Source organism: Procambarus clarkii, unplaced genomic scaffold (genome assembly GCF_040958095.1).
Source record: "Procambarus clarkii isolate CNS0578487 unplaced genomic scaffold, FALCON_Pclarkii_2.0 HiC_scaffold_297, whole genome shotgun sequence".
In the NCBI taxonomy this organism is placed as follows: domain Eukaryota; kingdom Metazoa; phylum Arthropoda; class Malacostraca; order Decapoda; family Cambaridae; genus Procambarus; species Procambarus clarkii.
Genome location: NW_027189330.1, coordinates 225,001 through 238,878, shown reverse-complemented (window position 1 = coordinate 238,878; position 13,878 = coordinate 225,001).

Sequence of the window (13,878 nt, the reverse complement as noted above, 5' to 3'; positions counted from 1 at the left end):
ACACACACACACACACACACACACCCTTATCCGAACATTCACAGGGACACACACACACACACCCATAGACTGTGATAAGGGAGACCCTCTGAGGGGACACAGATGGCCTCCTGAAACCACAGATGTAACCGGACACATAATCATCCGGACACTCACAGGGACACCAGCACTCACCCGGACACTTACAACGACACTCACACTCACACACACACACATCCATAGACACAACCTGTAATAAGGGAGACCATCTGAGGGGACACAGATGGCCTCCTGGACCCACAGGCTCCATATCCATACAGGCTCAGATCAATATTTAAATATACATATATATTTAAAAATATAACATTTTTAAAGAAAATACACACACACACACACACACACACACACACACACACACACACACACACACACACACACACACACACATATATATATATATATATATATATATATATATATATATATATATATATATATTGATATATATATATATATGGATATATATATATATATATATATATATATATATATATATATATATATATATATATATATATATATATATATATATTTATTATGTGTGTGTGTGTGTGTGTATATCACGAAAATAAACACGTGATTAAGAATGTGACAATGTCAGACCACGGAGGAAAAATGAAACAGGAATTTCCTCAAGTACTTTCGTATATTTAATTTTATATTGACCTTCTGAAGATGTATTTAATATACGAAAGTACTTAAGGAAATTCCTGTTTCATTTTTCCTCCGTGGTCTGACATTGTCATATATATATATTGGTATATATATATATATATAAATATATATATATATATATATATATATATATATATATATATATATATATATATATATATATACATATATTTTTTTTTCATGTATATTTATATATATATATATTTGTATATATATATATATATATATATATATATATATATATATATATATATATATATATATATATATATTCATATATATATATATATTTATATATATATATATAAAAATATAACATTTTTAAAGAAAATACACACACACACACACAAAGGCGGGACCAAAGAGCCAGAGCTCAACCCCTGCAAACAGAACCAGGTGAGAATACACCTACACACACACACACTAGTTGATAATGGACTGTTTTGTATTCGTATCCATGTGTACTATTGTCATGACCGACAGACACGTGAAGCTATATGTGTTTATGTGTACCTGTAATTAAACTGACATGTGTACGGTAATTATCTGTATGTGTCCATTTTAAAGGTTCATATTAGTGAATGTTTATTTATGTAAATTGATTGACATATGTACGTATGCGCGCGTTTTGTGTTACTGTAATTTATATGGTTAACATGTATACGTTTGAATGACATAGTTTCCCATTATTGTCACATTTTTTGTTACTGTTTCGCTGTTGACTCTCACTCTCTGACCCCCGTCGACTAATTGTGCTCACGTTTGTTTGTTAAAGGTACGGTAACCATTGCCTTTTTACCCAATAATTTGCAACTACTTGCAAACAAACATTTCTAAAGATCATCTATGTTTCTGATAAATATTCTTTTTCCTAACATACAAGTCAATCACACAGTACCTAACCTCAGTCAGAAACACTTTTCTTACTATCTCTCACAACGTCTTTTGCATATATATCCTATCTTAATAAATTTATAATTTAAATTCATAACTGGCAACCCTCTTCCAGCCAGTGCCTTCAAGGCCACCAAACATCATTCCTTTCCATTAACCTCTCCCAAATTATCTTTTGCACCAATACACACACTAGGGGGCTTTATAGCTGAGTGGACAGCGCTCTCGACTCGTAATCCTAGGGTCAAAGTTCGATCCCCCGGTGATGGCGCAAACGAAAATCAGCAGAGTTTCATTCATTCTGATGCTCCTCTTACCTAGCAGTACATAGGTACTTGGGCATTAGACACCTGTTACGGGCTGCTTCTTGGGTGTGTGTATGTGGATTTTTTTTTTATAGCTAGTAAAAATTGATTGACTGACAGTTGAGAGGCTGGCCGAAAGAGCAGAGCTCAACCCTCGCAAGAACAACTAGGTGAACACAACTAGATAAATACTAACTAACCACGATCTCGTATAATCTACTACACACGCTTCCCACCCCCGCTCCCCCCCACCTCCCCCGACTCCCTAAATCACTCTACGTAAGTCATTAAAAATATAAAACAAATCAATTAATACACCAAAAATACTAACTATAAATAAAGGAACCAAATTTTAAACATACAGCGACTCCAGCGTGGTCTAGTCGGAGGAGAACGTGTTCTCATCTGGATAGATTGCGATCGAGCCTGTCGGAACGGTTGTGTAACTGGAGGGCACAAATATTTGTGTGTCCCCTCCTGTAGCTGCCTCTGTTTCGACAGGTTCCCCGGATAGCTGGAATTGGCCTGGCCCTAGGAAAGTGGGGAAGGGGTGAAATCCGTTGAGCCCACGGATGGATACCTTGGATCCATAGACCTAGGGTAGGTCTAATCACCTGGGATTCGAACCCACGTTGGGAATCAGGGAGGAGATTTGGGGTAGGAGGGACACAAATGGTTCCTGGAACCAAACCTCACATAAATCCGGACACTCACACACACACACACACACACACACACACACACACACACACACACACACACCCTTATCCGAACATTCACAGGGACACACACACACACACCCATAGACTGTGATAAGGGAGACCCTCTGAGGGGACACAGATGGCCTCCTGAAACCACAGATGTAACCGGACACATAATCATCCGGACACTCACAGGGACACCAGCACTCACCCGGACACTTACAACGACACTCACACTCACACACACACACATCCATAGACACAACCTGTAATAAGGGAGACCATCTGAGGGGACACAGATGGCCTCCTGGACCCACAGGCTCCATATCCATACAGGCTCAGATCAATATTTAAATATACATATATATTTAAAAATATAACATTTTTAAAGAAAATACACACACACACACACACACACACACACACACACACACACACACACACACACACACACACACACATATATATATATATATATATATATATATATATATATATATATATATATATATATATTGATATATATATATATATGGATATATATATATATATATATATATATATATATATATATATATATATATATATATATATATTTATTATGTGTGTGTGTGTGTGTGTATATCACGAAAATAAACACGTGATTAAGAATGTGACAATGTCAGACCACGGAGGAAAAATGAAACAGGAATTTCCTCAAGTACTTTCGTATATTTAATTTTATATTGACCTTCTGAAGATGTATTTAATATACGAAAGTACTTAAGGAAATTCCTGTTTCATTTTTCCTCCGTGGTCTGACATTGTCATATATATATATTGGTATATATATATATATATAAATATATATATATATATATATATATATATATATATATATATATATATATATATACATATATTTTTTTTTCATGTATATTTATATATATATATATTTGTATATATATATATATATATATATATATATATATATATATATATATATATATATATATATATATATTCATATATATATATATATTTATATATATATATATATATAAATATAACATTTTTAAAGAAAATACACACACACACACACAAAGGCGGGACCAAAGAGCCAGAGCTCAACCCCTGCAAACAGAACCAGGTGAGAATACACCTACACACACACACACTAGTTGATAATGGACTGTTTTGTATTCGTATCCATGTGTACTATTGTCATGACCGACAGACACGTGAAGCTATATGTGTTTATGTGTACCTGTAATTAAACTGACATGTGTACGGTAATTATCTGTATGTGTCCATTTTAAAGGTTCATATTAGTGAATGTTTATTTATGTAAATTGATTGACATATGTACGTATGCGCGCGTTTTGTGTTACTGTAATTTATATGGTTAACATGTATACGTTTGAATGACATAGTTTCCCATTATTGTCACATTTTTTGTTACTGTTTCGCTGTTGACTCTCACTCTCTGACCCCCGTCGACTAATTGTGCTCACGTTTGTTTGTTAAAGGTACGGTAACCATTGCCTTTTTACCCAATAATTTGCAACTACTTGCAAACAAACATTTCTAAAGATCATCTATGTTTCTGATAAATATTCTTTTTCCTAACATACAAGTCAATCACACAGTACCTAACCTCAGTCAGAAACACTTTTCTTACTATCTCTCACAACGTCTTTTGCATATATATCCTATCTTAATAAATTTATAATTTAAATTCATAACTGGCAACCCTCTTCCAGCCAGTGCCTTCAAGGCCACCAAACATCATTCCTTTCCATTAACCTCTCCCAAATTATCTTTTGCACCAATACACACACTAGGGGGCTTTATAGCTGAGTGGACAGCGCTCTCGACTCGTAATCCTAGGGTCAAAGTTCGATCCCCCGGTGATGGCGCAAACGAAAATCAGCAGAGTTTCATTCATTCTGATGCTCCTCTTACCTAGCAGTACATAGGTACTTGGGCATTAGACACCTGTTACGGGCTGCTTCTTGGGTGTGTGTATGTGGATTTTTTTTTTATAGCTAGTAAAAATTGATTGACTGACAGTTGAGAGGCTGGCCGAAAGAGCAGAGCTCAACCCTCGCAAGAACAACTAGGTGAACACAACTAGATAAATACTAACTAACCACGATCTCGTATAATCTACTACACACGCTTCCCACCCCCGCTCCCCCCCACCTCCCCCGACTCCCTAAATCACTCTACGTAAGTCATTAAAAATATAAAACAAATCAATTAATACACCAAAAATACTAACTATAAATAAAGGAACCAAATTTTAAACATACAGCGACTCCAGCGTGGTCTAGTCGGAGGAGAACGTGTTCTCATCTGGATAGATTGCGATCGAGCCTGTCGGAACGGTTGTGTAACTGGAGGGCACAAATATTTGTGTGTCCCCTCCTGTAGCTGCCTCTGTTTCGACAGGTTCCCCGGATAGCAGGAATTGGCCTGGCCCTAGGAAAGTGGGGAAGGGGTGAAATCCGTTGAGCCCACGGATGGATACCTTGGATCCATAGACCTAGGGTAGGTCTAATCACCTGGGATTCGAACCCACGTTGGGAATCAGGGAGGAGATTTGGGGTAGGAGGGACACAAATGGTTCCTGGAACCAAACCTCACATAAATCCGGACACTCACACACACACACACACACACACACACACACACACACACACACACACCCTTATCCGAACATTCACAGGGACACACACACACACACCCATAGACTGTGATAAGGGAGACCCTCTGAGGGGACACAGATGGCCTCCTGAAACCACAGATGTAACCGGACACATAATCATCCGGACACTCACAGGGACACCAGCACTCACCCGGACACTTACAACGACACTCACACTCACACACACACACATCCATAGACACAACCTGTAATAAGGGAGACCATCTGAGGGGACACAGATGGCCTCCTGGACCCACAGGCTCCATATCCATACAGGCTCAGATCAATATTTAAATATACATATATATTTAAAAATATAACATTTTTAAAGAAAATACACACACACACACACACACACACACACACACACACACACACACACACACACACACACACACACACACACACACACATATATATATATATATATATATATATATATATATATATATATATATATATATATATATATTGATATATATATATATATGGATATATATATATATATATATATATATATATATATATATATATATATATATATATATATATATATATATATATATATATATTTATTATGTGTGTGTGTGTGTGTGTATATCACGAAAATAAACACGTGATTAAGAATGTGACAATGTCAGACCACGGAGGAAAAATGAAACAGGAATTTCCTCAAGTACTTTCGTATATTTAATTTTATATTGACCTTCTGAAGATGTATTTAATATACGAAAGTACTTAAGGAAATTCCTGTTTCATTTTTCCTCCGTGGTCTGACATTGTCATATATATATATTGGTATATATATATATATATAAATATATATATATATATATATATATATATATATATATATATATATATATATATATATATATATATATACATATATTTTTTTTTCATGTATATTTATATATATATATATTTGTATATATATATATATATATATATATATATATATATATATATATATATATATATATATATATATTCATATATATATATATATATATATTTATATATATATATATATAAATATAACATTTTTAAAGAAAATACACACACACACACAAAGGCGGGACCAAAGAGCCAGAGCTCAACCCCTGCAAACAGAACCAGGTGAGAATACACCTACACACACACACACTAGTTGATAATGGACTGTTTTGTATTCGTATCCATGTGTACTATTGTCATGACCGACAGACACGTGAAGCTATATGTGTTTATGTGTACCTGTAATTAAACTGACATGTGTACGGTAATTATCTGTATGTGTCCATTTTAAAGGTTCATATTAGTGAATGTTTATTTATGTAAATTGATTGACATATGTACGTATGCGCGCGTTTTGTGTTACTGTAATTTATATGGTTAACATGTATACGTTTGAATGACATAGTTTCCCATTATTGTCACATTTTTTGTTACTGTTTCGCTGTTGACTCTCACTCTCTGACCCCCGTCGACTAATTGTGCTCACGTTTGTTTGTTAAAGGTACGGTAACCATTGCCTTTTTACCCAATAATTTGCAACTACTTGCAAACAAACATTTCTAAAGATCATCTATGTTTCTGATAAATATTCTTTTTCCTAACATACAAGTCAATCACACAGTACCTAACCTCAGTCAGAAACACTTTTCTTACTATCTCTCACAACGTCTTTTGCATATATATCCTATCTTAATAAATTTATAATTTAAATTCATAACTGGCAACCCTCTTCCAGCCAGTGCCTTCAAGGCCACCAAACATCATTCCTTTCCATTAACCTCTCCCAAATTATCTTTTGCACCAATACACACACTAGGGGGCTTTATAGCTGAGTGGACAGCGCTCTCGACTCGTAATCCTAGGGTCAAAGTTCGATCCCCCGGTGATGGCGCAAACGAAAATCAGCAGAGTTTCATTCATTCTGATGCTCCTCTTACCTAGCAGTACATAGGTACTTGGGCATTAGACACCTGTTACGGGCTGCTTCTTGGGTGTGTGTATGTGGATTTTTTTTTTATAGCTAGTAAAAATTGATTGACTGACAGTTGAGAGGCTGGCCGAAAGAGCAGAGCTCAACCCTCGCAAGAACAACTAGGTGAACACAACTAGATAAATACTAACTAACCACGATCTCGTATAATCTACTACACACGCTTCCCACCCCCGCTCCCCCCCACCTCCCCCGACTCCCTAAATCACTCTACGTAAGTCATTAAAAATATAAAACAAATCAATTAATACACCAAAAATACTAACTATAAATAAAGGAACCAAATTTTAAACATACAGCGACTCCAGCGTGGTCTAGTCGGAGGAGAACGTGTTCTCATCTGGATAGATTGCGATCGAGCCTGTCGGAACGGTTGTGTAACTGGAGGGCACAAATATTTGTGTGTCCCCTCCTGTAGCTGCCTCTGTTTCGACAGGTTCCCCGGATAGCTGGAATTGGCCTGGCCCTAGGAAAGTGGGGAAGGGGTGAAATCCGTTGAGCCCACGGATGGATACCTTGGATCCATAGACCTAGGGTAGGTCTAATCACCTGGGATTCGAACCCACGTTGGGAATCAGGGAGGAGATTTGGGGTAGGAGGGACACAAATGGTTCCTGGAACCAAACCTCACATAAATCCGGACACTCACACACACACACACACACACACACACACACACACACACACACACACCCTTATCCGAACATTCACAGGGACACACACACACACACCCATAGACTGTGATAAGGGAGACCCTCTGAGGGGACACAGATGGCCTCCTGAAACCACAGATGTAACCGGACACATAATCATCCGGACACTCACAGGGACACCAGCACTCACCCGGACACTTACAACGACACTCACACTCACACACACACACATCCATAGACACAACCTGTAATAAGGGAGACCATCTGAGGGGACACAGATGGCCTCCTGGACCCACAGGCTCCATATCCATACAGGCTCAGATCAATATTTAAATATACATATATATTTAAAAATATAACATTTTTAAAGAAAATACACACACACACACACACACACACACACACACACACACACACACACACACACACACACACACACACACACACACACATATATATATATATATATATATATATATATATATATATATATATATATATATATATATTGATATATATATATATATGGATATATATATATATATATATATATATATATATATATATATATATATATATATATATATATATATATATATATATATATATATATATTTATTATGTGTGTGTGTGTGTGTGTATATCACGAAAATAAACACGTGATTAAGAATGTGACAATGTCAGACCACGGAGGAAAAATGAAACAGGAATTTCCTCAAGTACTTTCGTATATTTAATTTTATATTGACCTTCTGAAGATGTATTTAATATACGAAAGTACTTAAGGAAATTCCTGTTTCATTTTTCCTCCGTGGTCTGACATTGTCATATATATATATTGGTATATATATATATATATAAATATATATATATATATATATATATATATATATATATATATATATATATATATATATATATATATACATATATTTTTTTTTCATGTATATTTATATATATATATATTTGTATATATATATATATATATATATATATATATATATATATATATATATATATTCATATATATATATATATATATATTTATATATATATATATAAATATAACATTTTTAAAGAAAATACACACACACACACAAAGGCGGGACCAAAGAGCCAGAGCTCAACCCCTGCAAACAGAACCAGGTGAGAATACACCTACACACACACACACTAGTTGATAATGGACTGTTTTGTATTCGTATCCATGTGTACTATTGTCATGACCGACAGACACGTGAAGCTATATGTGTTTATGTGTACCTGTAATTAAACTGACATGTGTACGGTAATTATCTGTATGTGTCCATTTTAAAGGTTCATATTAGTGAATGTTTATTTATGTAAATTGATTGACATATGTACGTATGCGCGCGTTTTGTGTTACTGTAATTTATATGGTTAACATGTATACGTTTGAATGACATAGTTTCCCATTATTGTCACATTTTTTGTTACTGTTTCGCTGTTGACTCTCACTCTCTGACCCCCGTCGACTAATTGTGCTCACGTTTGTTTGTTAAAGGTACGGTAACCATTGCCTTTTTACCCAATAATTTGCAACTACTTGCAAACAAACATTTCTAAAGATCATCTATGTTTCTGATAAATATTCTTTTTCCTAACATACAAGTCAATCACACAGTACCTAACCTCAGTCAGAAACACTTTTCTTACTATCTCTCACAACGTCTTTTGCATATATATTCTATCTTAATAAATTTATAATTTAAATTCATAACTGGCAACCCTCTTCCAGCCAGTGCCTTCAAGGCCACCAAACATCATTCCTTTCCATTAACCTCTCCCAAATTATCTTTTGCACCAATACACACACTAGGGGGCTTTATAGCTGAGTGGACAGCGCTCTCGACTCGTAATCCTAGGGTCAAAGTTCGATCCCCCGGTGATGGCGCAAACGAAAATCAGCAGAGTTTCATTCATTCTGATGCTCCTCTTACCTAGCAGTACATAGGTACTTGGGCATTAGACACCTGTTACGGGCTGCTTCTTGGGTGTGTGTATGTGGATTTTTTTTTTATAGCTAGTAAAAATTGATTGACTGACAGTTGAGAGGCTGGCCGAAAGAGCAGAGCTCAACCCTCGCAAGAACAACTAGGTGAACACAACTAGATAAATACTAACTAACCACGATCTCGTATAATCTACTACACACGCTTCCCACCCCCGCTCCCCCCCACCTCCCCCGACTCCCTAAATCACTCTACGTAAGTCATTAAAAATATAAAACAAATCAATTAATACACCAAAAATACTAACTATAAATAAAGGAACCAAATTTTAAACATACAGCGACTCCAGCGTGGTCTAGTCGGAGGAGAACGTGTTCTCATCTGGATAGATTGCGATCGAGCCTGTCGGAACGGTTGTGTAACTGCAGGGCACAAATATTTGTGTGTCCCCTCCTGTAGCTGCCTCTGTTTCGACAGGTTCCCCGGATAGCTGGAATTGGCCTGGCCCTAGGAAAGTGGGGAAGGGGTGAAATCCGTTGAGCCCACGGATGGATACCTTGGATCCATAGACCTAGGGTAGGTCTAATCACCTGGGATTCGAACCCACGTTGGGAATCAGGGAGGAGATTTGGGGTAGGAGGGACACAAATGGTTCCTGGAACCAAACCTCACATAAATCCGGACACTCACACACACACACACACACACACACACACACACACACACACACCCTTATCCGAACATTCACAGGGACACACACACACACACCCATAGACTGTGATAAGGGAGACCCTCTGAGGGGACACAGATGGCCTCCTGAAACCACAGATGTAACCGGACACATAATCATCCGGACACTCACAGGGACACCAGCACTCACCCGGACACTTACAACGACACTCACACTCACACACACACACATCCATAGACACAACCTGTAATAAGGGAGACCATCTGAGGGGACACAGATGGCCTCCTGGACCCACAGGTTCCATATCCATACAGGCTCAGATCAATATTTAAATATACATATATATTTAAAAATATAACATTTTTAAAGAAAATACACACACACACACACACACACACACACACACACACACACACACACACACACACACACACACACACATATATATATATATATATATATATATATATATATATATATATATATATATATATATATATATATATATATATATATATATTGATATATATATATATGGATATATATATATATATATATATATATATATATATATATATATATATATATATATATATATATATATATATATTTATTATGTGTGTGTGTGTGTGTGTATATCACGAAAATAAACACGTGATTAAGAATGTGACAATGTCAGACCACGGAGGAAAAATGAAACAGGAATTTCCTCAAGTACTTTCGTATATTTAATTTTATATTGACCTTCTGAAGAAGTATTTAATATACGAAAGTACTTAAGGAAATTCCTGTTTCATTTTTCCTCCGTGGTCTGACATTGTCATATATATATATTGGTATATATATATATATATAAATATATATATATATATATATATATATATATATATATATATATATATATATATATATATATATATATATATATATATATATATATATATATATATATATATATATATATATATATATATATACATATATTTTTTTTTCATGTATATTTATATATATATATATTTGTATATATATATATATATATATATATATATATATATATATATATATATATATATATATTCATATATATATATATATTTATATATATATATATAAATATAACATTTTTAAAGAAAATACACACACACACACACAAAGGCGGGACCAAAGAGCCAGAGCTCAACCCCTGCAAACAGAACCAGGTGAGAATACACCAACACACACACACACTAGTTGATAATGGACTGTTTTGTATTCGTATCCATGTGTACTATTGTCATGACCGACAGACACGTGAAGCTATATGTGTTTATGTGTACCTGTAATTAAACTTACATGTGTACGGTAATTATCTGTATGTGTCCATTTTAAAGGTTCATATTAGTGAATGTTTATTTATGTAAATTGATTGACATATGTACGTATGCGCGCGTTTTGTGTTACTGTAATTTATATGGTTAACATGTATACGTTTGAATGACATAGTTTCCCATTATTGTCACATTTTTTGTTACTGTTTCGCTGTTCACTCTCACTCTCTGACCCCCGTCGACTAATTGTGCTCACGTTTGTTTGTTAAAGGTACGGTAACCATTGCCTTTTTACCCAATAATTTGCAACTACTTGCAAACAAACATTTCTAAAGATCATCTATGTTTCTGATAAATATTCTTTTTCCTAACATACAAGTCAATCACACAGTACCTAACCTCAGTCAGAAACACTTTTCTTACTATCTCTCACAACGTCTTTTGCATATATATCCTATCTTAATAAATTTATAATTTAAATTCATAACTGGCAACCCTCTTCCAGCCAGTGCCTTCAAGGCCACCAAACATCATTCCTTTCCATTAACCTCTCCCAAATTATCTTTTGCACCAATACACACACTAGGGGGCTTTATAGCTGAGTGGACAGCGCTCTCGACTCGTAATCCTAGGGTCAAAGTTCGATCCCCCGGTGATGGCGCAAACGAAAATCAGCAGAGTTTCATTCATTCTGATGCTCCTCTTACCTAGCAGTACATAGGTACTTGGGCATTAGACACCTGTTACGGGCTGCTTCTTGGGTGTGTGTATGTGGATTTTTTTTTTATAGCTAGTAAAAATTGATTGACTGACAGTTGAGAGGCTGGCCGAAAGAGCAAAGCTCAACCCTCGCAAGAACAACTAGGTGAACACAACTAGATAAATACTAACTAACCACGATCTCGTATAATCTACTACACACGCTTCCCACCCCCGCTCCCCCCCACCTCCCCCGACTCCCTAAATCACTCTACGTAAGTCATTAAAAATATAAAACAAATCAATTAATACACCAAAAATACTAACTATAAATAAAGGAACCAAATTTTAAACATACAGCGACTCCAGCGTGGTCTAGTCGGAGGAGAACGTGTTCTCATCTGGATAGATTGCGATCGAGCCTGTCGGAACGGTTGTGTAACTGCAGGGCACAAATATTTGTGTGTCCCCTCCTGTAGCTGCCTCTGTTTCGACAGGTTCCCCGGATAGCTGGAATTGGCCTGGCCCTAGGAAAGTGGGGAAGGGGTGAAATCCGTTGAGCCCACGGATGGATACCTTGGATCCATAGACCTAGGGTAGGTCTAATCACCAGGGATTCGAACCCACGTTGGGAATCAGGGAGGAGATTTGGGGTAGGAGGGACACAAATGGTTCCTGGAACCAAACCTCACATAAATCCGGACACTCACACACACACACACACACACACACACACACACACACACACACCCTTATCCGAACATTCACAGGGACACACACACACACACCCATAGACTGTGATAAGGGAGACCCTCTGAGGGGACACAGATGGCCTCCTGAAACCACAGATGTAACCGGACACATAATCATCCGGACACTCACAGGGACACCAGCACTCACCCGGACACTTACAACGACACTCACACTCACACACACACACATCCATAGACACAACCTGTAATAAGGGCGACCATCTGAGGGGACACAGATGGCCTCCTGGACCCACAGGCTCCATATCCATACAGGCTCAGATCAATATTTAAATATACATATATATTTAAAAATATAACATTTTTAAAGAAAATACACACACACACACACACACACACACACACACACACACACACACACACACACACACACACACACACACACACACACACACACACACACACACACACACACACACACACACACACACACACACACACACATATATATATATATATATATATATATATATATATATATATATATATTGATAT